Genomic DNA, 22,753 nt, shown 5'->3' with positions numbered 1-22,753 from the left:
AAATCTGCCCTTGAGCAATCTGTCCCTGAATCAGTACCGGAAGTTCTGCTTGCAGACCAGAATTTTCAGAATTGGCTTAACAACTCCCTGGACCTGGTTCTGCCCCGAAAAATGGTGACTAAAAAGAGCAGTACTTTTAAATCCCCTTGGTATACCACCGCATTGAGAGATCTTAAAAAGTCCTGTAAAAAGGCAGAACGTATCTGGAGGAGGGACTGGACCCATAGTAGCAAAACCTCCTACCAGGCGGCCTTGAGACTCTATAAAGACGCACGACAAACGACCAAGGCCTCCTTCTTCGAAGAAAAAATAAGACTTGCCGCCAACTCCTCTAGGGAAACTTTTAAAATACTCACTCAGCTGACCAAAATTCCAGCGCCAATCACTATACAAAACGACCTCACATCAAGATGTGATAGGTTAGCAGAGTTTTTTGACCAAAAAATACAGAAAATACTAGATAGTCTCCCTCAAACTGGTTCCCCCCTGGTGTCCGATCCCTTCCTCCCTCCCATTTCAGGACCCTTACTCGAGTCGTTCTCGTGTATCACCAGGGAAGACTTTTGCTCGACATTAACCAACATTAAAAGCGGCTCACCATCTGATCCAGCTCCCATGCACGTTCTCAAGCAAATCGTGAACTCCATTTCCCCTCTCGCTACTGATCTATTGAATTCCTCACTCACCACTGGCATCGTCCCCCCGAGCTGGAAACAGGCAAAAATCAAAGCCCTCCTAAAAAAACCAGGACTAGATCCTGCTGACTTGGCGAATTTCCGCCCTATTTCATTGCTGCCTGGACTAGGAAAAATCGCCGAAAAGTTAGTGAATCGGCAGCTCTCTGGATTTCTCGAGAGCAACGACCTGCTGGGCCACTCCCAAACGGGATTTCGTCCCGGGCAGGGCACAGACACTGCCCTCATAGTGGTGGCAGAAGAGGCTAGGTGCATCTTAGATTCAGGGGGATCAGCAGCTCTGATCCTCCTGGATCTGAGCGCTGCATTCGATACCGTAGACCACACTACCCTGATACACCGTCTCTCTAAACTGGGTATCGTAGGGTCCGCCCTTAAGTGGCTGAAATCATTTCTCGACAATCGGTCCTTTAGGATATGGGAGAATGGCACCATGTCAAAATCCACCCCTCTTCAATGTGGGGTTCCTCAGGGATCTTCCCTGAGCCCCACATTGTTCAATGTCTATATGGCTCCGCTGGAAGATGTAGTAGCCCCCTTTGGGATTAAATCTATTAGCTATGCTGACGACACACAACTCGTCGTCTCTCTGTCTCAACAAGGGGGATGCCCTCACAACCTCTCGAGCTGCCTTTCGGCAATCTTCTCCTGGATGACAGACTCCAAGCTGAAACTTAACGGAGCTAAAACAGAGATAATGCTCCTAGGTCATCACCTCACATCTCTGCCCTCCGAGCTCTGGCCCCCCTGTATGGGGGATTTACCCCCAGCAAAGGAGAAAATCAAAAGCCTTGGGGTCTGGTTCGAACCCCAATTAACATTCAGGACCCATGCTCAGAAAGTCGCAGGCAGCTGCTTCGGTCTGTTGCGTTCAGTGCGGAAAGTGCTCCCTCTCCTGCCCTTCCAATCCAAGAAGCTCCTAATCCAAGGTCTAATACTATCAAGACTTGATTATGGTAATGCTCTCTTTCTAGCTGCACCGAAAGGAACAATTAACACCTTGCAGCGGGTACAGAATGCGGCAGCCAGAATGCTCATGGGGGCTCCCAGAAGGGCCTCGGCCAAACCACTACTCAGATCCCTGCATTGGCTCCCCATCCAGGAACGAATCGCATTCAAAACTTTGTGTATTGCTCACAGGATACTTCAAGGCAAAGGTCCTCCCGCCTTAAGAAAACTGATTTGTCCTTATAAATCCCCAAGGACCCTCCGCTCCGACGGAGAGAACCTGGTCTCCGTTCCTAGAGTGAGAAAAGCCCGGACTGGAGGACGCCGGTTTTCCCTGAATGCAGCAAAACACTGGAACGCCCTCCCTAGGGAAATCCGGATGGAAGTCTCTTATTTAAAGTTCAGAAAATCGCTTAAAACTTTTCTCTTCCCTAAAACTGAATAATCCTTGTTTCCCTTCTTTTTGCTCTCAGGGCCTTTTCTGTTTTTTCTGTTAAGGTAGCGCTGGGACGCTTAAGGGCAACCACGCGCTTTATAAATCTAATTTCATTTCATTTCATTTCATAAATATACTGTTTATTTTCATAACAACCTGTGTGGTGTCCTTTCATCTGGTATTCAAGGGGTTATATTGTGGTAAAACTGCTGGCTTCACATGCCAAAAGAGTTTAGCCTAAGACTGCTTTGTCCATGCTACCATTAGGATAGCTGGTCTATAAGGTTGACTTACAACCAATCACCATAAGGGTTGTTTGGACTGATACAAGGTGATCACTAGAACTAGTGAGCATCATATATCAGGCCAACTTCTCACATTGGTGTGCAGCGGTTGGGATTTGAGCTTGCTGTTGTTTTTACCACATATAATCTTGAAATATCATTTGAAATATCACATAAGGTACCTAGGTACATATAACAAGCTTAGAAATAATCTGAGTTCTACTGAACCAGCTGTTGTAGAAGAAAGGGCCTAGCACACCCTGACTACAACGCTTAGCAAGGGATCAGTAGGAAAACCCATAGTGTAGGTAAGTGCACCACTTACACCTCACTAGAAAGCATGTCTACCACAGGAGAGACCTCAGTGACTCCCCTTGTGGTTAGTGACCCTCCACAGGTCCTTTCCAGATATGCAGCTCTCAGTTTCCAGGAGATGAGACAATTGTGTACCTCCAGGAAATTGAAACAGGGTTCTAACCCTACCACTCCTTTTCTGTTAGGTCTCTTAGAGACATATGATGCCAGAAGGGCTGCCAACACAGACCCCTCTAATCCAGATAGGAGCATGCCCCCCTTAGAAGGTACTCTTGGAGATCCAGACCTCCCTGAAACAGAGAATGTAGAAGAGGAGGAGGAAGAAGAAGAACAGTCTGGGGATGAGGCAGACAATGGTTCTGTGATAGTCAGCAGACTCACAAGGGCCAACTTAGACCTACATAGGGAAGGATCTGGGGGACCCCCAGTACTGACCCTGAGCAGGCCTAACCATGGAGTTAGAAGAGATAGGTCTCATTCTAGGGACTCCATTAGATCTGTGCACTCTCGTGCCTCTCATGCATCTGCTCAGAGAAGGATGACTTCCTCTCAGAGGAGAGAGCATGAGGCCAAGATGAAGGAAGTTAATCTGAGGATCCAGAGGGACGAACTTGCCCTGGCCAAAGAGAAGCTTGCCTTTGCTAGGGAGCAACAGTTGAGTGGGGTAGTCCCCACTGGTGGCAGCACTATCCCTAGGGATAGAGACAGGAGTTTTGATAATAGACACCTGAGTAAAATAGTGCCCTCCTATAAGACAGGAGATGATATCCACAAGTGGATAACTGCTTTGGAGAGAGCCTGCAAAGTACAGCAGGTACCCCAGAGTCAGTGGGCAGCTATATTGTGGCTCTCCTTTGAAGGTAAAGGTAGAGACAAGCTCCTCACTGTTAGAGATGAGGATGCAAATGATTACCAAGTCTTGAAAACTGCTCTGATTGATGGGTTTGGCTTAACCACTGAACAGTACAGGTTGATGTTCAGGGATACCCAGAAAACTCAGGCTCAAGATTGGACTGACTTTGTTGATTGTGCCACTAAGGCTCTGGAGGGCTGGTTACTGGGAAGTAAAGTTACTGATTACACAGGATTGTATAATCTAATTATGAGAGAGCAAATCTTAAATAATTGTCAGAACCAGTTGCTGCATCAGCACTTGATTGACTCAGATCTGACCTCTCCCCAAGAATTGGGAAAGAAGGCAGACAGATGGGTCAGGACAAGGGTCAAGCAGCAGAACCAGAACCAGGGTGGTGGCCAGAAGAAAGCAGACCAGAAGGGTAATGAGAATAAGCAAAATGACCAGAAGTCTTCAACAGGGCCCCAACAACCTAAGGAGGGTGGGTCCCAAACTTCCCAAAAGAAGAAGAATGATGGTCCTAAGAAACCATGGTGCCAATACTGTAAAAGTAAGACTCACTGGTTTAGTGGGTGCACCAAGAAAGGCCAAACTCCTACCACTACTGTCCCTAAGACACCTGCACCCCCTAGTACAGTTAGTAGTGGTAGTGTACCTCCCAAGGCTATAGTTGGGTTAACCCTGGGAACTGAGGTGGGTTCTGACTTAGTTAGAATTCCTACTCAGGCAGTTCTTGTTTGTACTGGGGACATGGATATGACCCCTACTGTAAGTCCTAGTACTCTGGGCAAATACAGGCAAACGCCTTTAATCAATGGAAAAATGGCTCAGGCCTACAGGGACACATGTGCCAGTGTCACCATGGTGACACCAACATTTGTGGACCCTGACCAGATCATGCTAGGTTCAGATTACCTAGTGACCAATGCTAGCAATGTCACTACCAATCACAGTATGGCAGTTGTTAATTTCTCCTGGGGAGGGGTAACTGGCCTCAAAAGGGTTGTAGTTAGTTCAGACCTCCCAGTAGATTGTCTTATTGGGCAATGATTTGGAATCCTCACTGTGGTCAGATGTGGAGTACAGGACTCATGTAGAAATGCTAGGTCTCTCCTCACATGTCCTTGCTGTGACTAGGTCACAGGCCAAGAAATGCCCAGCTGAACAAGTGCTGGATCCTGGAAGAATGGACCAGACACTACCAAAGAGAAGGAATGGTAGGGTTAAGGCAGAGCCTTCCCCCCTGCCTCAGGTTGAGGATCAGCCCTCTCAGGAGGCTGACCCATAGACCCCAGAAGGAACTGTCCTAGAAGAGCTTGAACCTGATCAGGTTGAGTTTCTTGGGACAGGGGGGCCTTCCAGGGCAGACTTGAGGCAGGCCCAATTAGATTGTTCCTCTCTTGAACCCCTCAGACAGCAGGCTGCTGTTGAGGCTGCAGGGAATGCTACAGGTGCCCATAAGGTATATTGGGAAGATGGACTCCTATACTCTGAGGCAAGAGACCCCAAGCCTGGTGCTACCAGGAGGCTGGTCATCCCCTCGTCTCTTAGAGGTTTCCTTCTCACCTTAGCCCATGAGATTCCCCTTGCAGGTCACTTAGGCCAGAACAAGACTTGGGACAGGCTTGCCCCACACTTTCACTGGCCCCATATGTCTGAAGACACTAAAGAGTTTTGTCGCTCATGTGTCACCTGTCAAGCCAGTGGCAGATCAGGTGGCACAACAAAGGCCCCCCTTATACCACTACCTGTGGTGGGGGTTCCATTTGAAAGAGTGGGGATTGACATTGTTGGACCAATGGACCCCCCAACAGCATCTGGGCACAGATTTATACTGGTGGTAGTGGATCATGCCACCAGGTATCCAGAAGCTATTCCCCTTAGGACCACTACAGCTCCTGTTGTGGCCAGGGCCCTGCTTGGAGTTTTCTCCAGAGTGGGGTTTCCTAAGGAAGTTGTCTCTGACAGAGGTGCAAACTTCATGTCAGGATACTTGACTGCTATGTGGAAGGAGTGTGGTGTCAATTATAAATTCACCACACCGTATCACCCACAATGCAATGGGCTTGTTGAGAGATTCAACAAGACCCTCAAAGGGATGATAAAAGGATTACCTGAAAAGCTCAGGCGAAGATGGGATATCCTTTTACCCTGCCTCCTGTTTGCTTACAGAGAGGTCCCACAGAAGGGGGTTAGTTACAGCCCTTTTGAGCTTCTGTTTGGGCATCCTGTAAGAGGACCCCTATGTCTTGTGAAGGAAGGATGGGAGTTACCTCTCAAAAAGCCTAAGCTTGACATAGTGGACTATGTACTTGGTCTCCGCTCCAGGATGGCAGAGTACATGGAGAAGGCATCTAAAAACCTTGAGGCCAGCCAAGAACTTCAAAAAGCTTGGCATGACCAAAAGGCTGTCCTAACTGTGTATCATGCAGGACAGAAGGTGTGGGTGCTGGAGCCAGTGGCCCCAACAGCTCTCCAAGACAAATGGTCTGGACCCCATACCATCATTGAGCAAAAGGGAGAAGTCACCTACTTGGTAGACATGGGAACTCCCAGGAGCCCCCACAGGGTGCTTCATGTAAACAGGCTCAAAGCATTTGTCAACAGGGAGGACATGGGCTTGCTCATGGCCACAGATGAGGGGCAGGAGGAAGAGAGTGACCCTCTCCCAGACCTGCTCACTCAGAACCCTGATGATGGGTCAGTAGATGGTGTAGTCTTTTCTGACAGCCTCTCTGCTCATCAACAAGAGGATTGTAAACAGGTTCTTCAACCCTTCAGGCAAATTTTTTCACTGACCCCCAGTCAGACAAACTGGTGCACCCATGAGGTGGACACTGGTGACAGTCTGCCTGTCAAGAGTAAAATCTACAGGCAACCTGACCACGTCAGGGACTGCATTAAGAAAGAAGTCCAAAAGATGTTGGAATTGGGAGTCATTGAACCCTCAGAGAGCCCTTGGGCTAGTCCTGTAGTTCTAGTGCCTAAACCTCACACCCATGATGGTAAGAGAGAGATGAGGTTTTGTGTAGACTACAGGGGTCTCAATGCTGTCACTAAGACAGATGCCCATCCAATACCTAGGGCAGATGAACTGATAGACAAGTTGGCTTCTGCAACTTTCTTAAGTACATTTGACCTAACAGCTGGTTATTGGCAGATCAGGTTAGCTGAGGATGCCAAGGCCAAAACAGCATTTTCTACCCCAGGAGGTCATTACCAATTTGTGGTGATGCCCTTTGGTTTGAAAAATGCACCTGCCACTTTTCAAAGGTTGGTGAACCAAGTTCTCACTGGGTTGGATGACTTCTGTGCAGCATATCTAGATGATATTGCTGTCTTTAGCTCCACCTGGGAGGATCACCTGATCCACCCGAGGAAAGTTTTGGAGGCCCTGCAAAAGGCAGGCCTCACTATCAAGGCTACTAAGTGCCAGATAGGGCAGAGTCAGGTTGTGTACCTGGGCCACCTTGTGGGTGGAGGCCAGGTTCAACCAATGGAGAGCAAGATACAGGCCATAAAGGACTGGGCTCCTCCAACCACCCAGACACAGGTCAGAGCTTTCTTGGGCCTGTCTGGTTACTATAGGAAGCTTGTCAAAAATTATGGGTCCATTGTGACACCACTTAATGACTTGACAAGCAAGAAAATGCCAAAGAAAGTTCAGTGGACAGTTAGCTGTCAGAAGGCATTTGATGACCTAAAGCAGGCCATGTGTACTGCACCTATTCTCAAGAGTCCTGACTACTCCAAAACCTTCATTGTCCAAACAGATGCATCTGAGTTGGGTGTTGGAGCTGTTCTTTCTCAACTGAATGTTGATGGTCATGACCAGCCCATTGCTTTTATAAGCAGAAGGCTGACCCCTAGAGAGAAACGTTGGTCAGCTATTGAGAGGGAGGCCTTTGCTGTGGTTTGGGCCCTGAATAAGTTGAGGCCATACTTGTTTGGAACTCACTTCCAGATTCAGACCGACCATAAGCCCCTCTTATGGCTAAATCAGATGAAGGGTGAAAACCCCAAACTTCTTAGGTGGTCCATTTCCCTACAGGGGATGGACTTTACAGTGGAGCACAGACCAGGGACTGACCATGGCAATGCAGATGGTCTCTCCAGGTATTTCCACTTAGAACAGGAAGACTCACCTGGTCAAGGTTAGTTTAATGTCCCTAAGTTTGGGGGGGGGGGGTTATGTAGGAGAGTGGGGTCTGCAATCCTATGGTCACCCCAGATTTTTACTTTTTGCTTCACTGGTTTACGACTTTCCCTGGCTGTGGGCCTGCTAATCAGACCCACATCCTAGCTGCTCTCTCTCTAAATTGACAACCATGTACTTTAGGTGCATTTACCAATTGGTACTGGGCCACCTTATCAGTCCCTGTACCCAGGGCATAGGTGTACCCAGGGCCTACCAGGGGCTGAAGCATGTATTATGCCACCCCTGGCTGGCCATCTAAATCTGACACAACTGGCTGCATGACAGCTGGGGCAAGGTGGTGTAAACACCCTTTGCTGTAGATATAGTATACCTATATCTAACCCTAAAATGGACACATATATTCCTATCAGTCACTCCTATGGAAGGCCTTATCAATCCTGAAGGCAGAGTGCTTGGAATTATGTGAGATGGTGCTCTGGCATGAGCTGAGCCCGTTTGCAGCTTGCGGAACCATGTCCTAATAGCTGTTCCAAGAGAACGCTATACCATATACTCTTAAGTGCATTATCAACCTCGCGGTTAAATGCTAACTCTGGTATAACATTATCAAAACATGTCGAGTAAGGTGTCATACGATTTGGAATACTACCCCCTCGCCAATTCTGGCGACGGGTATAGCATTCCACCCTTCTAGAGGGACACGACATGTATGTAACTGTGAACCCCGGTTAAAGTTAACTCGAGCCTCAGCATCACAAAATGGATGCTGCCACGACAGACACAAGTCTGACCTCCTGCTGCTGGGAGTCCTTCCAGCGAGGATGGCTTGGACAAAGGGTTTCCTGCCTTGGGAGGTGCTAGCACCACCCCAGACAGGATTTTGTGTATTGAGGTAGGGAGGCCTGAAAGGAATGAGACTTGCCTGGGGCACACAAGGTGCCCTGTGCATAAACCGGTTCAAACCAGTTGCTGGGGCATCCCTGCCCCAGCTCTGGCGGGAAACCGGACAAAGGATAGGGGGTGTAGCCACCCCCCCTCCTGGTCCCACCCAGGGGAGGGACCTAGTCAGTAGTGCAGCCCCCTTTAGGAGAATAAAGGTAGGAGCTGGTCCCATTCCAAATTAGATTATCCTGAACATTGTCCCCTCTGCTTTCAGGTCTCCTCCTTGAACAATCCACCCTTGAATTGCACCGGACATCTTCCTCCTGGTCGCCTGCAGCATCTTTTCTTTCAGGCTCCATTGACTTCAACGCGAGAACCCGACGCACTTTGACACCTATGCACCCGCAGCCCGTGGGTGAGGTAATGAGAGCATTTCGGTGCTCAAGGGTAGTTTAACTGTCCTAGTGTCCAGTTCCACAGTCGTTTTAGTCCTACCTAGTCAGGATTGTCCGTACTCACCTTTTTCTTGAACTGTACTGTCCATAGACGTTGTTACGCATCTCGTGTGTGAGTTCACACTCTGCACACGCGTTCCTTGGGCCTCCTATTACTTACCTGAAGTTCGTGTAGCGTGGTCCCATCGATCCTACAGCCTCTGGACAGCTCCATTCCTATTATCGACTCTCACATTCCACTTACTTAGTATATGGTTTGTCGTGCCCCTAGGGCACCATTGTAATTTTGTGCAACTTGTAGTATTTTTCGTAAGAGATTGTCATGTGCTTAGCCCTCTGACCTCATAAAGAGTTCAGAGGTATTGTTAATAATAAATATACTGTTTATTTTCATAACAACCTGTGTGGTGTCCTTTCATCTGGTATTCAAGGGGTTATATTGTGGTAAAACAGCTGGCTTCACATGCCAAAAGAGTTTAGCCTAAGACTGCTTTGTCCATGCTACCATTAGGATAGCTGGTCTATAAGGTTGACTTACAACCAATCACCATAAGGGTTGTTTGGACAGATACAAGGTGATCACTAGAACTAGTGAGCATCATATATCAGGCCAACTTCTCACACCCAGCACACCAGCAGCGGGCACGAGGGTCACTGCAGCAGGGGGCCAGATCTCCTATTGTCAAGGAGCCCCCCGTGTGTCTTTATATGCCCCCAGAAGCAGCCTGAGCCATGAAGGTCTCCATTTTGTTGTGTGTCTCACTGAGTCTCTCCTCACAGGGCCTCAGGGGATACCAGGACTTTTCTTATGATGGCACCTCAGCCCTCCACAGTGCCCACGCGACTTATCCGCCAGCTCCACATAGCCCCAGGTGGAACGCCCGCAGCCCTCAGCAACGTTTGTAGCGGGCAGGCGAGGGTGAGAGCACGTTGCCCTTTCCACAGTGATCAGACGCCCGGGAGCCTGAAGCACCAACTCAGGGGGCCTGCCTACTCTGCCCGGCCTCCGTTGTCCCTCGTGGGTGTTTTCAGGTACACCCCGTGCCTCCTTACTTGCAGCTGTGACCGCCAGAGACTCCGCAGTGGGGCGCTGGCACTCCCGAGGCTAGAGAACGCTTCCGCCGTCAGGACACATCAATGCCAGGGGCTCCGCTGTCAGCACCGGGTGAGCCTCGCGCTTCAGGGCGCCAGTTCCTCTCTCAAAATTTCCGTGCGCGGCCCGACCGTTTGTAGGGCCGCGCGCCTGTCATCTGTGGTATGTTTACAATCAGCCAGCCAAATTGCTTAGTATAGCTCTCCGCGGATGCAGCACGCCCTCCGGTAACCCGACTTGGGCAACAGCGTCGCAGATGGCACCTCCAGGGTAAATGTCACGGATAACAGGGGAATGGTGGACGGAGCACTAGCAAATCACGTCCGCCATGACGCCGTGCTGGCCACGCCACCCGGGTGTGAAAACCCCTCCTGTTACATCCACTAAGTCCCACACAGCCTGATTGCTAAGAGATTTTGGAGGCCATGCCCCCTGTAGGAAGCTGGCTCCGTATATACTACACCAAAAAGAGGTATAGTGTGCAAAGAGTCTTGGGAGTACCCAAAAGAATAGCAGAGGATAAAGTAGACAATACTTTACTCTCAATTTAGTGGTAGCTGGGCAGAGCAGTTAAGCTTATCAGAAGGTAATGGGAATGCATTTGGTGTACACATTCATACAAGGCAGGAACACACAATCAATGACTAACTCCAGGCCAATGTAATGCTATAAATATTACTATAGTTACTTTTATTTTAGGAACCAAGTTGAACTCAGTTACAGGTAAATAAACGTTTCAATTGCGATACTTTCAAGTTATTTTTGGCAAAAGGTTTGTATAGCATCAAACAATATTTTACATGAGCATGAAATACTTTTCAATGTAAAGAAAGATATTTTGTATTTAGGATCATACGTAGTACAATATAGTGAGAGACCAATGCAATCCTATAGGAGGAAAGACAGGTGAGTAACTTACAGGTGAGTAAACGGTTTTGAGAATCAGTCTCCGGGGGCTTTGGTCAACACTGGGCAAGGGTAAGACCAAGGTAGATACTGCACCGCTAGCGGCACTGAGGCGGCTGGGTGCAGAGGTCACTGGACCCAATGTTATGTTATAGAGGCATGGGCACCTCCAAGAGGCGCAGGCTGCAGGTAAGTATCTTTGGGTCAGGGGCACAGGGCCTAGGGGTTGAGGTCAGCACTAGAGGGGCCACCAAACAACATTGAGACTGCACCACCAGCAGCACAGTGGCAGCCAGGTGCAAAGTGAAAAGAGGCGTTGGGTGCGCTGTAGAAATCAATGGAGATCCTCGGTTGGGGAAAATGGCTGTAGGTTTGGTTCAGAGGGCTGGTTGAAGGAATCCCATGACTGGAGGGGTAAGTTGGATAGTGGAGGGATGCCGGGATACCGACAGTTGGGCCCACCAAGCCCTTGGGGCTGTGGGTGCAAGGGTGTCTTTAGGCATCGGGTTTCTCTCACCAGCTCCGGTTGCAGTAGGGGGCTGCAGGCGTCATGGGAAAGGTCAGGAGAGGTCGTCCAACGCTGGATCCCAGATCGGGATCGCCGGGGAGACATCACTGGGTCAGGGGGCCACCTAGACTTGGGTGCAGAGTTGGGCAAGTGCAGCGGATACACTGCATCTGGAGTTCTTGAATGTGTTTCTTGCTGAACAAATCCGGTGTTCACAGAAGACAAGAGACTTTGTTGAAGACAGCACAGGTCCCCGGGATTCTTGAAGGTTGCTGCCTACAGGCCACACCGGTTTCTTGGAGCAGTCACTGGAGGAGGAGACAGACCAATAGGGCTGGAGCAAATTCAGTAGTCGTTTTCTTCTCCATTCTGCACAATTCTTTGGTCCTTTTTCTTCGTAGTTTGTCAAATCTGAGGAACAAGGTTCTGGGAAGCCCTTAAATACTACATATAAGGGCGTTACTGAGGTTGGAAGGGTGGTAGCCAATGGCTACAGTACCCAAAGGTGACTACACCCTTTGGGTGCCCCCGCCCTTTGGAGAGAGTGGCCCATCTCAGCTCCTATTGGCCAAATTCTCCAATTCAAGATGGATAATTTCTAAGAGAGGGGTGCACCTCAGCTCCTGGCAACCCTAGGGGCATGCCAGGCTCAGGTGGACACTCCTACTCTGTTTACTCGTTTTCCCGTCTGTCCTGCTATCAAAAGTGGGGGCTTGGACAGGGGTGCGGGCATCTCCACTGGTTGGAGCTGCCCAAATCAGCACATCACATAGTGAGAGCCTTTGAGGCTCACAGCCAAGTGTTGCTGTTCCTGCCAGGCGGAGGTGTGAAGCACCTCCACCCAGAGCATGCCTTGTTTCTGACCTTCGAGGGCACAAAGGCTCTCACCCCATGAGGACAGAAACCTGTCAGGTAGTGGCTGGCTGACAGGGACCAGTAAGGGCCCATGTACTCAATATGGCTTCACTGCACTTACAATGTCTGTGAATGGCACAGACACTGTAGGGGCATATTGCTCCTGCAGCTATGCTCTCACATGTGGGATGGTTCACCCTGCCTTATGGCTGTGAGGCCTGCTAGAGGGGTAACTTACCCATGCCATAGGCAGTGTTGGTGGTCATGGCACACAGGTATGTGTGTCATGTCGACTCTTCAGTTTGGTCTGCACCAAAACATACAGCCTGCAATGGCTGTGTGTGGGTGTTAAGATGAGGGGTCTCTGAGGGTGGCTGCAGCCCTCAGAGGCCATCTTTGGTAACAAGGCCCCTGGTTCCAGGGGTACCTTTTACAAGGGACTTACAGGTGGCTTAGAGGTGTGTCAATTGTGGAAACTAAGGAACAGTTTTGGGAAAGAATACAGGCCCTGGGAACCTGATTGGAAGGGACCCAGAGCATACTCAGTCAAGTTAGCATCAGTTATCTGGCAAAATGTTAGGGGGTAATCATGCAAAAAGGAGCACTTTCCTACACCCTCTTTCTCCTCCACTCTGGAAACGCGCCTCCTGGTGCACTACTGGTTGGAGGATGAAGTCCTCTAGGATGCGGAGGGACCTTGGGGGTCAAGTCGCCCTCCTGGTACCTCCAGTAAGTCTTACACAGCTGGATTCCAGAGAGCTGGTCGGCAAACGTGACTACTACTTACAAAACCATAGAAATTCACTGAAGAAACCAAAGGTTACAGGGACATTATAGTTAGGAATTTGCATTTAAAAAACCTTAGAAAGTCACTGAAAAACAAAGATTACAGGGACGTTATAGTTAGAAAATGGAATTTTTAAAATTCACTGAAAAAAACAAATGTTACTGAGACGTTATAGTTAGTCTCGGGATTCACTAGTACAAAACCAGTGAAATTCAGCAGTTATAATTACTTGACCCAACTATAACGTACGCTCCCACAATGCATTGCTTATGACTCCAAGAACGAGCCCCCCGGAGCGGTACCACAGCCCTGCTCCATCCACTGACTCTGGTGAGTCTGAGCCTTTTTATTTTTATTTTATCGTTACCCGCAGTGCAATCAGTAAGCCTCCCCAGCCCGTGGGCCTGGATCGATCCCCTCCACCTGGTAGCGCCGAGAACGAGCCGCCCCCGGAGCGGTCCTGCAGCCCTCCCCCCCTTAACTACCCGCCGTACATCCCACAGACTCTCCTGCCCGTGGGCCAGGATCGAGCCGTCCGGGCCTCACACGAGACTATGCTCTGTGCGTAACTTGTCTCACAACAACCTACCTACTGCTACGTGAAGTGCCGCCTAACCCTCCGTTCGCTACCTCATGAATCCTTCCCCCTCCCTTTGTCAAATCCGATGGATTTATATCTGCTTGCTTGCCGTTGCTGACCTAAGCCTTCCCACTCCTGCGGACATCCTCTGTTGCTTGCATCCTCGTCCCTCGGAGCCTTCCTTCCCCCCCAACGCTGTGAAAACCAGCTCGTCATTGACCCTGTCCTGTCTGCGCCCGAGCTCACTGCTAGCACAGCCTTCCTCCCGAGAGTGGATGCTATCTACGGTGCGCACGCTCCCAAAAATAAATAAAATAAAATATAAATAAATCACGGACTATTCACAGTTGCTTACATCCTCGACCGTCTAAGCCTACCTGCCCCCGATGCAGTGAAAGCCAGCTCGTCTGGTTTGTCTGCGCCTGAGTTCACTGCCAGCATAGCCTTTCTCCCGAGCGTGGATGCTTTCTATGGTGCGCACGCTTACATCACGGACTATTCACCGACCTGATCGCCCTGTGGGTAAGGGCCCGCATATGTGCAATTACCCGAACCTGCACCTTATATCCGAACTAATGACAATATTTTGAAAGGCCCAAAATGTCCACTAAGAATCTCCAAGAGAGCTAATGCAGAATGTATGGGCCTACTACACAACTTTGAATAAGTCTAACCTAACTGGCCCCTCCGGTCCACTGATTGACTCCCTAATGCTTTTTGGGCCTACTCAAAAAGCATGGTTGGTGGGGCCCTGATCTCTTTTGAGTTTAGGGAATACACTGCTATAAATGTTTTATACTGCAGTTAATATGGCACTTTAGAATTTATTGTATATACAACATATAATTGTATAATAACTACCACCCCAGCCTACTGCTCAATTCCTGATTGCGACTCGGCATTTCTACCTTTAAACAATGCGCCCGCCTAACCCCACTCGGAACTCTAATCTTGTGCGTTACGGTGTCAAAGATTTGAGCTAAAAGCCATTTTGTTCTTGGCAGCCATTTTAGTTAGCCATGTGCTCACAATGTGCTGTCTCCCTCTTCCAGAGCCTTGCACATGCTCAGAAAGGCCTAGCTGGTAGAATGCACCCGCTCATATTGTACAACTGTCAGGCTATTCTTGCTGATGTAAGGAGAAATGTCTCTCCTCCCACTTTGTTGAGCAAGCACATTTTGTATCCCCCATATTAGTCAATAACTATGCTTGTATGTGCCAGGACCTCCCCTTGGTTTTATGCGGACCATGCAACAAATGCATATATAAGGCCCCTGTTCCCTGTGCTCCTTACACTGTCTCCTACAGTGGCCTAGGGTACTGTATGACGCAGTCTCCCTCATGTGAGGTTTTTAAATATTTCCTTTGATATTCCAGCTTGCGTGCCAATTCCTTCTTTGTTGGTTTATGGACCAGGTGTATCAGTGAACCCCTTAAAAGGTTTCTACAAAATGGCGCTCGGACGTGGCGCTCATCGGTGAAGCGGCTATCCAGGGGAGTGGTCTTGACAGGAGACAGGAATCTACTGAGGAGGTACCCTGCACACGGAGATTCATTGTCTTTGCAGCACAGTATATTTCTGGTTTTCCTGATCTGATCCTCCAAGTTTTTGCCGCTCCCGCTCCCAGAACTTCATTGGCGTGAGTATTTTAAAATGACCGTCAGAACTTGGCAGTGGAAGGTTGGAGATTTGTGCTTGGTAAGGTCGTCGACATTTGCTTGTTTGTTTGGCCAAAGTCTTGGACTTGTTTGGATTTATATAAATTGCAAATTATGTAGGCAGGTAAAGAGGAGATTTTTCTCTAAATTTTGAAAACTTGAACGGCACACATTGTGTTAAGTGTCACTTGGCGAATAATATTGTATATGCTACAATATTCTTGGCATGCCTATTTCAAGCGCAACATCGAAGAATGTGCTGCTTTCTTGGAGGTACCAATGTGAATCTTGAATGAACTCAGCCGGTTCCCCAAGAGGGGATACCTAAATAGGTTTAGGTATATTAAAAAAGGTATTTCTTCCATGGTGACTAGGTACTCCATGGAACTAAATATGTACATAAAAAGGATCCTGATCTGCGCACTTAGTAACATTCATAAGTGTTGATATGCAGAGCGCTCTTTGAGTGTTCTGCCAGCCAAACTGGCAAATTTGGTGTATTTTGGCTTTTTGAACATGGAACAGTCTTTGGGCTGTTTTGGTGCACTTTTTTTTGGACTACTTTTGAGAAGCTCTTCTTGTAAATATGACTTACAATTAGTATTTGCAAATGGTTTGGTTTGAGTAAGTCTGTGGGCTGTCTCTTCTTTTTGTCCTAAGTGTTGATTTGTGCGTTAATTGTTTTTTGTTGGAATGTAGGGGTGGGCGGAATTTGCTAAGCCAAGCTCCGCGAAACTGTAAGAAATCTCTGCGAACACGCAGAAATTCCGCGAACACGCGGAATTGCTTGTTCGCGATGCTTTTTTCCTGTCCTCGATCGCTGTTTGCGTGCTCGGGGGGAAATATCTTGTGAACACGCATATTGAGAATGCGAACAGGTAAAAAAAAATAGGGAAGCCATGGACCCCAAGATTTAGGGCAATTTCGCATTCTCAGTGGAACGCGAAATTACTCAAATTCCGCAAATTCCGCGAGCGGGCGGAATTTGCTGCCCAGGCCTATTGGAGTGTCTATGTGGCTATGGACTAACATACTTGTGAAGTACTTGTTTCAGTAAGTAGGGACTATGTTTTTTGTGTGAGAATGGCTTGCATTTAACAAGCAGTGTTGTGTGTTCTGAGTGTAGGACCCCCTTCTGAAAATGTCTGGAATGAGGTCAATTTGTTTTTTTGTCATTATTCTGTTATGCAAAATGTCACTGAATGAATTACATTTAAAAAAAAATCCAGAAATTAATTATGTAACATATGCTAAATAGCTGCACGCTACCATTAAAATTGAAAAAGTAGGAAACTATATGTGTGCAAATTGCCACACTGGTAAAGATAAATTAGAATTCACATTCAATAGGAATAAAATAGGCCTCATAGAAAGGAAGAAAAATGAAATTGTGTGCTTTGAAATAACTAGGACTAAAATACAAAATGTTACAGCATTCTCCTTAGATACATTGTATTAGATATTAAAAGGCATTCCCATCATCTGAGTGAATTGGTTGTTGCTGAAATAATTACCACATTACAAAACGATAGATTTGTGCTGGCTTGAAGGGCGTGAGATGATGGCGTCTGCTGGTCAGAGCACAGATGAGTCAAACACACACATGGCTATTTCTGGTCCCAAGCCACACAGAAAAACGGCTGGGTCAACTAGATCTTAAGTTAGTGCACACTTGGATTTTAAAAGTTAGAAAAGACAGTTTAATTATTTTGGATAACAGAGAAAAGTTTAAAAGGAGGGATTTTCTTTCTTAATGCCTTTTTAATAAGCACATCCGTGGATCTGATGGGAAAATGATTACTGTCCTTTAAAAAGTGACGCAGATTTTTCATGTTTCAGTAAAGCTTTTGTGCTTAGGGTTATAAATGAATGTGTTTAAAGGCAACAGGAAAGGAATGAGGCTTGCTTTTCATATGTGAAACCATCAAAAGCGTTGGTGATCATTATTAAGAAAAAAAATTGACTATATGAGGAAATTTTTTCTGGTAAAAATAATTGCACTAAAATCGTTTTTGATCCTTATAATGTCAAATAATCATCATACTGTGAACTCCTGCAATCAAAGTTGAATTTAATCAGCACTTTACTGCAATGGGGGGGACCTAAATGTGATAATTTACTTTAACCAGGCATACAAAACTCTTTTTATAAGGCTGTACGTTATACATTTCTGATCCCCCATCCCTGGCATATCTATAGGAGACCCTGGGGGTCCCTAATATTCCAAAACATTGTAGGTTATCCATTTTTAAGTGCCCCTACCACCAAAGTCGAATTTGGGCAAAATGTACGTTTTAAAAGCAGTTCTGCCACTCAGGGCAGTTTCCAAACTGATCTCAGGCTTTATTAATGCACACATGCAAGTACAGAACGAACAGCTGACTGCTATACTGCTAGATAGCACACCACACACTGCACACAAATGAAAAAAATAAAAAGAAACCAGCAGAAGTTTTTATCCTACCTTTAAAGGTATGGAACAGGACTGCCTTTCAGATGCGAGTCTCCAGAGTCACTTTGAATTGGAAAAACTGCATGGTAAAGCATTGTACAAAAATAGGACAGCTGGTAAGGGTCGAGTTCTGCATTTAGCAGCCTAGCAGTGCTAAGGGTAACGTTTGCTTTGAAACTTTGACCTCTGGAAAAAATTCTGAAAGATGAGATGACAGCGCAGGGAGAAAAAGAGAAGCTTTGCTTACTATGTTTGGCAAAAGCAAGTTTTGCGCAGTTATATCAACAGAAGGAAAACAGTAACGTATGTGGGCCCTGAGTAGAGCGTATCTCTGGCATGTATATAAAAAATAATGGTTTTAGCTTAAAGATTACTGTGCAAGGGCTAAGATAGGGAAGAAATGGAATTCAGTTTGCATTCATGCACCCTCATGTTACACTAGTACAATTGCTAAAGGATTTGGTAGTTGGTTATTAATGTTTTCTAGCTAGCTCAATGTGCTATTTACCTCCTACAAGTTTGTTTGTGCCCAGCTGTCACAAATAGGGGTAGATAGTGTAGACAGGAGGTAAACCTGTTTCAGGTTTCCTACTGTCGAAATGGGGGAAGGAGGTTAGCTCCTGTGCAAAATAAGGGTAAGCAAAAGTATGTTTTCTCTCTCTTTTCTCTCTTTTTCTCACTCTCTTTTGAGCCTCTCTAAGCTGTCTAGGAAACGGCCATGAGATATTTAATTGGCTATTCAGTAATACTGTTTCAAAATTGTTAGCATGAATAAAATGAATAAAAAATATGTCATGTTACTGCCCATCCTGTCTAATGAAATTATAAAAGGATGAGTAGTCTACATTGCTGTTTCCTTATTTTACCTTTAAGGGTAACTATATGTTATTCTCATGCTACATACAGTTTTGCAAGGGCATTGCTGGTCTATTATTAGCCAGTCTGGGTAAAATAAGCTGACAGCCCTTATTAGAGCTGGTGAAAAGGTTTTTTTTATTTTCCCTTGAAAATGATGTTGCATAGTCCAGATCGCGAAAAGTAGAATGCACAGGGTTCATAATGCAGGAAAGACACCCATTGGATCCTCAGCAAACATTTTTGAATGGAAAATATTGTTTTATAGGAGTTTTGTTTGTCACAACATGTTCTGCTGGAGAAATGTATGTACCCACTATGTTGAAGTTTTCTTTTAGTTATTTATGTAATAAGAATCCCTGTTAAATTAGCAGTTTTAGATTTTCCTGCTGCGCCTATAACATGAAAGCACGACCCCAAGTGTAAAATGTAGGTGTTTTTATTAAGAGAAATAATTTTAGAAGTGTCTGCAGTCCTGTACCAGGAGTGAAAGGTTATGACTTCTGAAACACAAGCTTGTTAAGACAAGAAGCACAAAAGAATGCTTGTTCTAAGAATTCCCTTTCTTGAGGTTCTTCTGATGAATAATATAGGAATACACAAATGTAAGGATCTAGAGTATGTATTGTTTCTCACTTTTCCTCAGAATTTAGTAAATGAACACAGCCTTCCTTAGCTGCTTCAAATAGTGTAATAGGTCCAGGTTGTTTTACTCTCAGATTGATGAAGTGGTTCTTGGGTGCCTTGCTACTATATGAGGCGCCCCAAGTCTAAGGAAGTATTCTGAGACTATCCTCTCTGTTGATAGATTATTTGTATGCCTTGTCTAAAGACCTTTTGTTCTGTCCACCAATAGATATTTGCTGCCCTACAACCATTGCCAGAGGGGCCCGGACATCAGATCCAGCCTGGGGAGTCAGCACCAGTCCAGCTTGTAGCCAAGGTGAAGGGAACCAGCACAGGCGTTGCTGGCAACTAGGACCTCAGTGACGGTAGAAGGCCGGAAGCACTGGGACGTGAAGTGTGTACCCCTGCCACTGTCTTGGGCAAAAGACGGGGTCACAAATCAGAAAGGGGAAGTCGTGGATCCAGTTTTTAATGCCCAGCTGAGAGAGTCACAGACCGACAAGGATGGCAAGGAGGCTTTTGCTTGAGGTGACCCCCTTTGAAACAAGGGTGGCTTCAGGCCTCTGAGCCCTGGTCCCAAAGAAAATGCAAGTTTACAAATTTGTTTCTTGATCTAGGAATGCCTGGGCATACTGGGTGCAATCTTTGGCCCCGACAAAAGAGCAGTGCGCCAGTGGAGCAATACAGGATTAGGGAAGGACTTGAGTTCATCGTACAGGTGCTGTGCCCTTGGTGCCTATTAGATTAAAATGAAGAAAACTGGTACACTGCCTCAGACACTGGACAGGATCATTGAGGGTATTTTGCCCCGGAAGGTAATTGCCCTATCCTGAAAGAAAGACTTTTTCTTCTCAAACTGGGCCGTGATTGTTTTCTTGAGTTGCGAGTTGTCCAGCTCCACTGTGGGAACAACAAGAGCCTGCCTGTGAGGCTCAAATAATATGTCTGACTGCTTTAATATTTGCTTTAGGAATAATGTTTATTCTGCAAGAGAAACGTTCTTCTGAGCAGTTGACAAATGTTACTTTGCCCTTTCCTTGAGTATATTAATTGATTCTCTAGCCCTCATAAAAGGAACACTGGAAAAGCCTATTTAAAATGTTTTTTATTAGATATGTGCTGTTGGCTATTCTGAAACTGAAATAGATATTCACTGAAATACATCAGAGCCCTGAAACATAGAATTGGACTAGATGGTTTTGGGATTTGCTTTCTGCTTCGGGTTGGAAAAATATTGATAGTAATGTTTGTGACAATAGTCATTACTCTCTCCTGCTATCTGTATGACCCAATGCTCTGGTCCCTTTGTACTCCTGCTTATACCTTATATATACCCGCTTAATAAAATGTTTAGAATGAAAATGCCCACCTAGCAATGGATTAGGATATTGAGGAATTTATGAAAATAAATGTGCAAGATATTTTCTATGTTCCTTCTAGATCATAGGAATGTCTTTAGCTCATGCTAAAAGGACCATCTGTTAAAGATTGCAGGAATCACTGTTAGCATGAACTAAAAGCCATTTTGTTCTTGGCAGCCATTTTAGTCAGCCATGTGCTCACCATGTGCTTTCTCCCTCTTTCAGAGCCTTGCACATGCTCAGAAAGGCCTTGCTGGTAGAATACATGTGTTCCTATTGTACAACTGTCAGGCTATTCTAACTGATATAAGGAGAAATGTCTCTCCTCCCGCTTTGTTGAGCAAGCAAATTTTGTATACCCATATTAGCCAATAACTATGCTTGTGTGTGCCAGTATCTCCCCTTGGTTTTATGCTGACTATGCAACAAATGTATATATAAGGCATCTGTTCTCTAAACTCCTTAGACTGTCTCGTACAGTGGCCTGAGGGTACTGTATGACGCAGTCTCCCTCATGTGAGTTTTTTAAATATTTCCTTTGATATTACAGCTTCCGTGCCAATTTCTTCTTTGTTGGTTTAAGGACCAGGTGTATCAGTGAACCCCTCAAAAGGTTTCTATTTCTACAACTGACCCAACTCCTGGTCCATTAACTACCCAGACAAAATGATCAGTAATGCAAAAAGCACAGTACTCTAAAACAACACCCGGAAACACTCATTGTAGATAACTACCACACAGTGAGCAACGGCAACACGAAAACTAACTTCATTTTTTACACTAATTGCCTGACTAAATGGAAAAACACCTTCTCTCTTCACCTTCAAGTCGCCAAGTCAGTAATCATTCCCTATGGTGAAAAAATATCCACTACCACTTCCCCGACCTTCAATGGGGAACTCACCATTTCCATCTACAGAACTGGAACCATTCTCATACAGGCCACCGACCCGCACCTCACCACTTTTGACTGCCACTTCCCCACATTTCTCTCCTCGTTAACTCAACTGAGCCAGCAAACCCTATCTCCCCCAACCCCCACCACCCTCACTAATAGCGTGAAATTTATCAAATCTCCCTGCCCTGAAGAACCTCTCTTCAACTCATGGACATCCACCATCACTCACTACAATCACACTACCCCTATCATTACTCTCTGTCGCCAAACACCCACCATTATTACATCAACTGATCACACCAGGAACAACAAACACACAATTAACAAACACCACATGGCCGAACTCGATCTTGACAGCTCGGACTCTGACCTCAGCCCTCGCGCAATTGAAATCCCCACAGGCACTCCCCTCTCGACCCCTGATAATCTGAACCCTCGTCCACCTCACAAACTCCTCGCCCAGTCCTAAGTGTCCTATCGTTTTGTACAAATACGGCCATTCTAGGCTATCAAAGGCCTTTTCTATATCTACAGATAAGATTGTAGCCATAGGAGAATCTATGCCAGATTCCCCTAAGACCCTCACTAGCCTCCGCACATTGGTGGCAGTATTTCTGGTAGGGATAAACCCCGCTTGATCTTCATGTACCAAGACAGTCATATGCTGCAGTAAACGCGACGCCAGAATCCGACTCAGTATCTTATTGTCAGTAGTGAGCATTGACAATGGGCGGTACGCTGCCGTGTTCGTACTATCCCTTCCTGGTTTTAATAACGGGACAATGAGGGCCTCGCGCATCGACTCTGGCAGCTGCCCCAGTTCCGCGCTTCGCTCTAGACCTCTAGCAACCTTGGCGCTAATATGTCCATATATTGCATATAAAATTCCACAGGTAAGCCGTCCACCCCCGGTGTCTTATTCCATGCCATCTGCTTAATGGCGCTCCGGATTTCATCAAGCGAAATGGGCCGACCAAGATGCTGTGCTTGCTCTTCCTCCAACTGAGGAAGCATCACAGTTCCCAAGAAGGACTCAATAGTAGTTTTGTCCGCCGTTAGTGTACTCCTGTAAAGCCTCTCATAGTATTCCCTGAACCCATGCATGATCCCACTCTCGGTATAGACTGTCGTTCCCCCAGCCG

This window comes from Lissotriton helveticus, chromosome 5_1, assembly GCF_964261635.1.
Source record: "Lissotriton helveticus chromosome 5_1, aLisHel1.1, whole genome shotgun sequence".
NCBI lineage: Eukaryota > Metazoa > Chordata > Amphibia > Caudata > Salamandridae > Lissotriton > Lissotriton helveticus.
Note: the sequence above shows the minus strand (reverse complement) of the source record.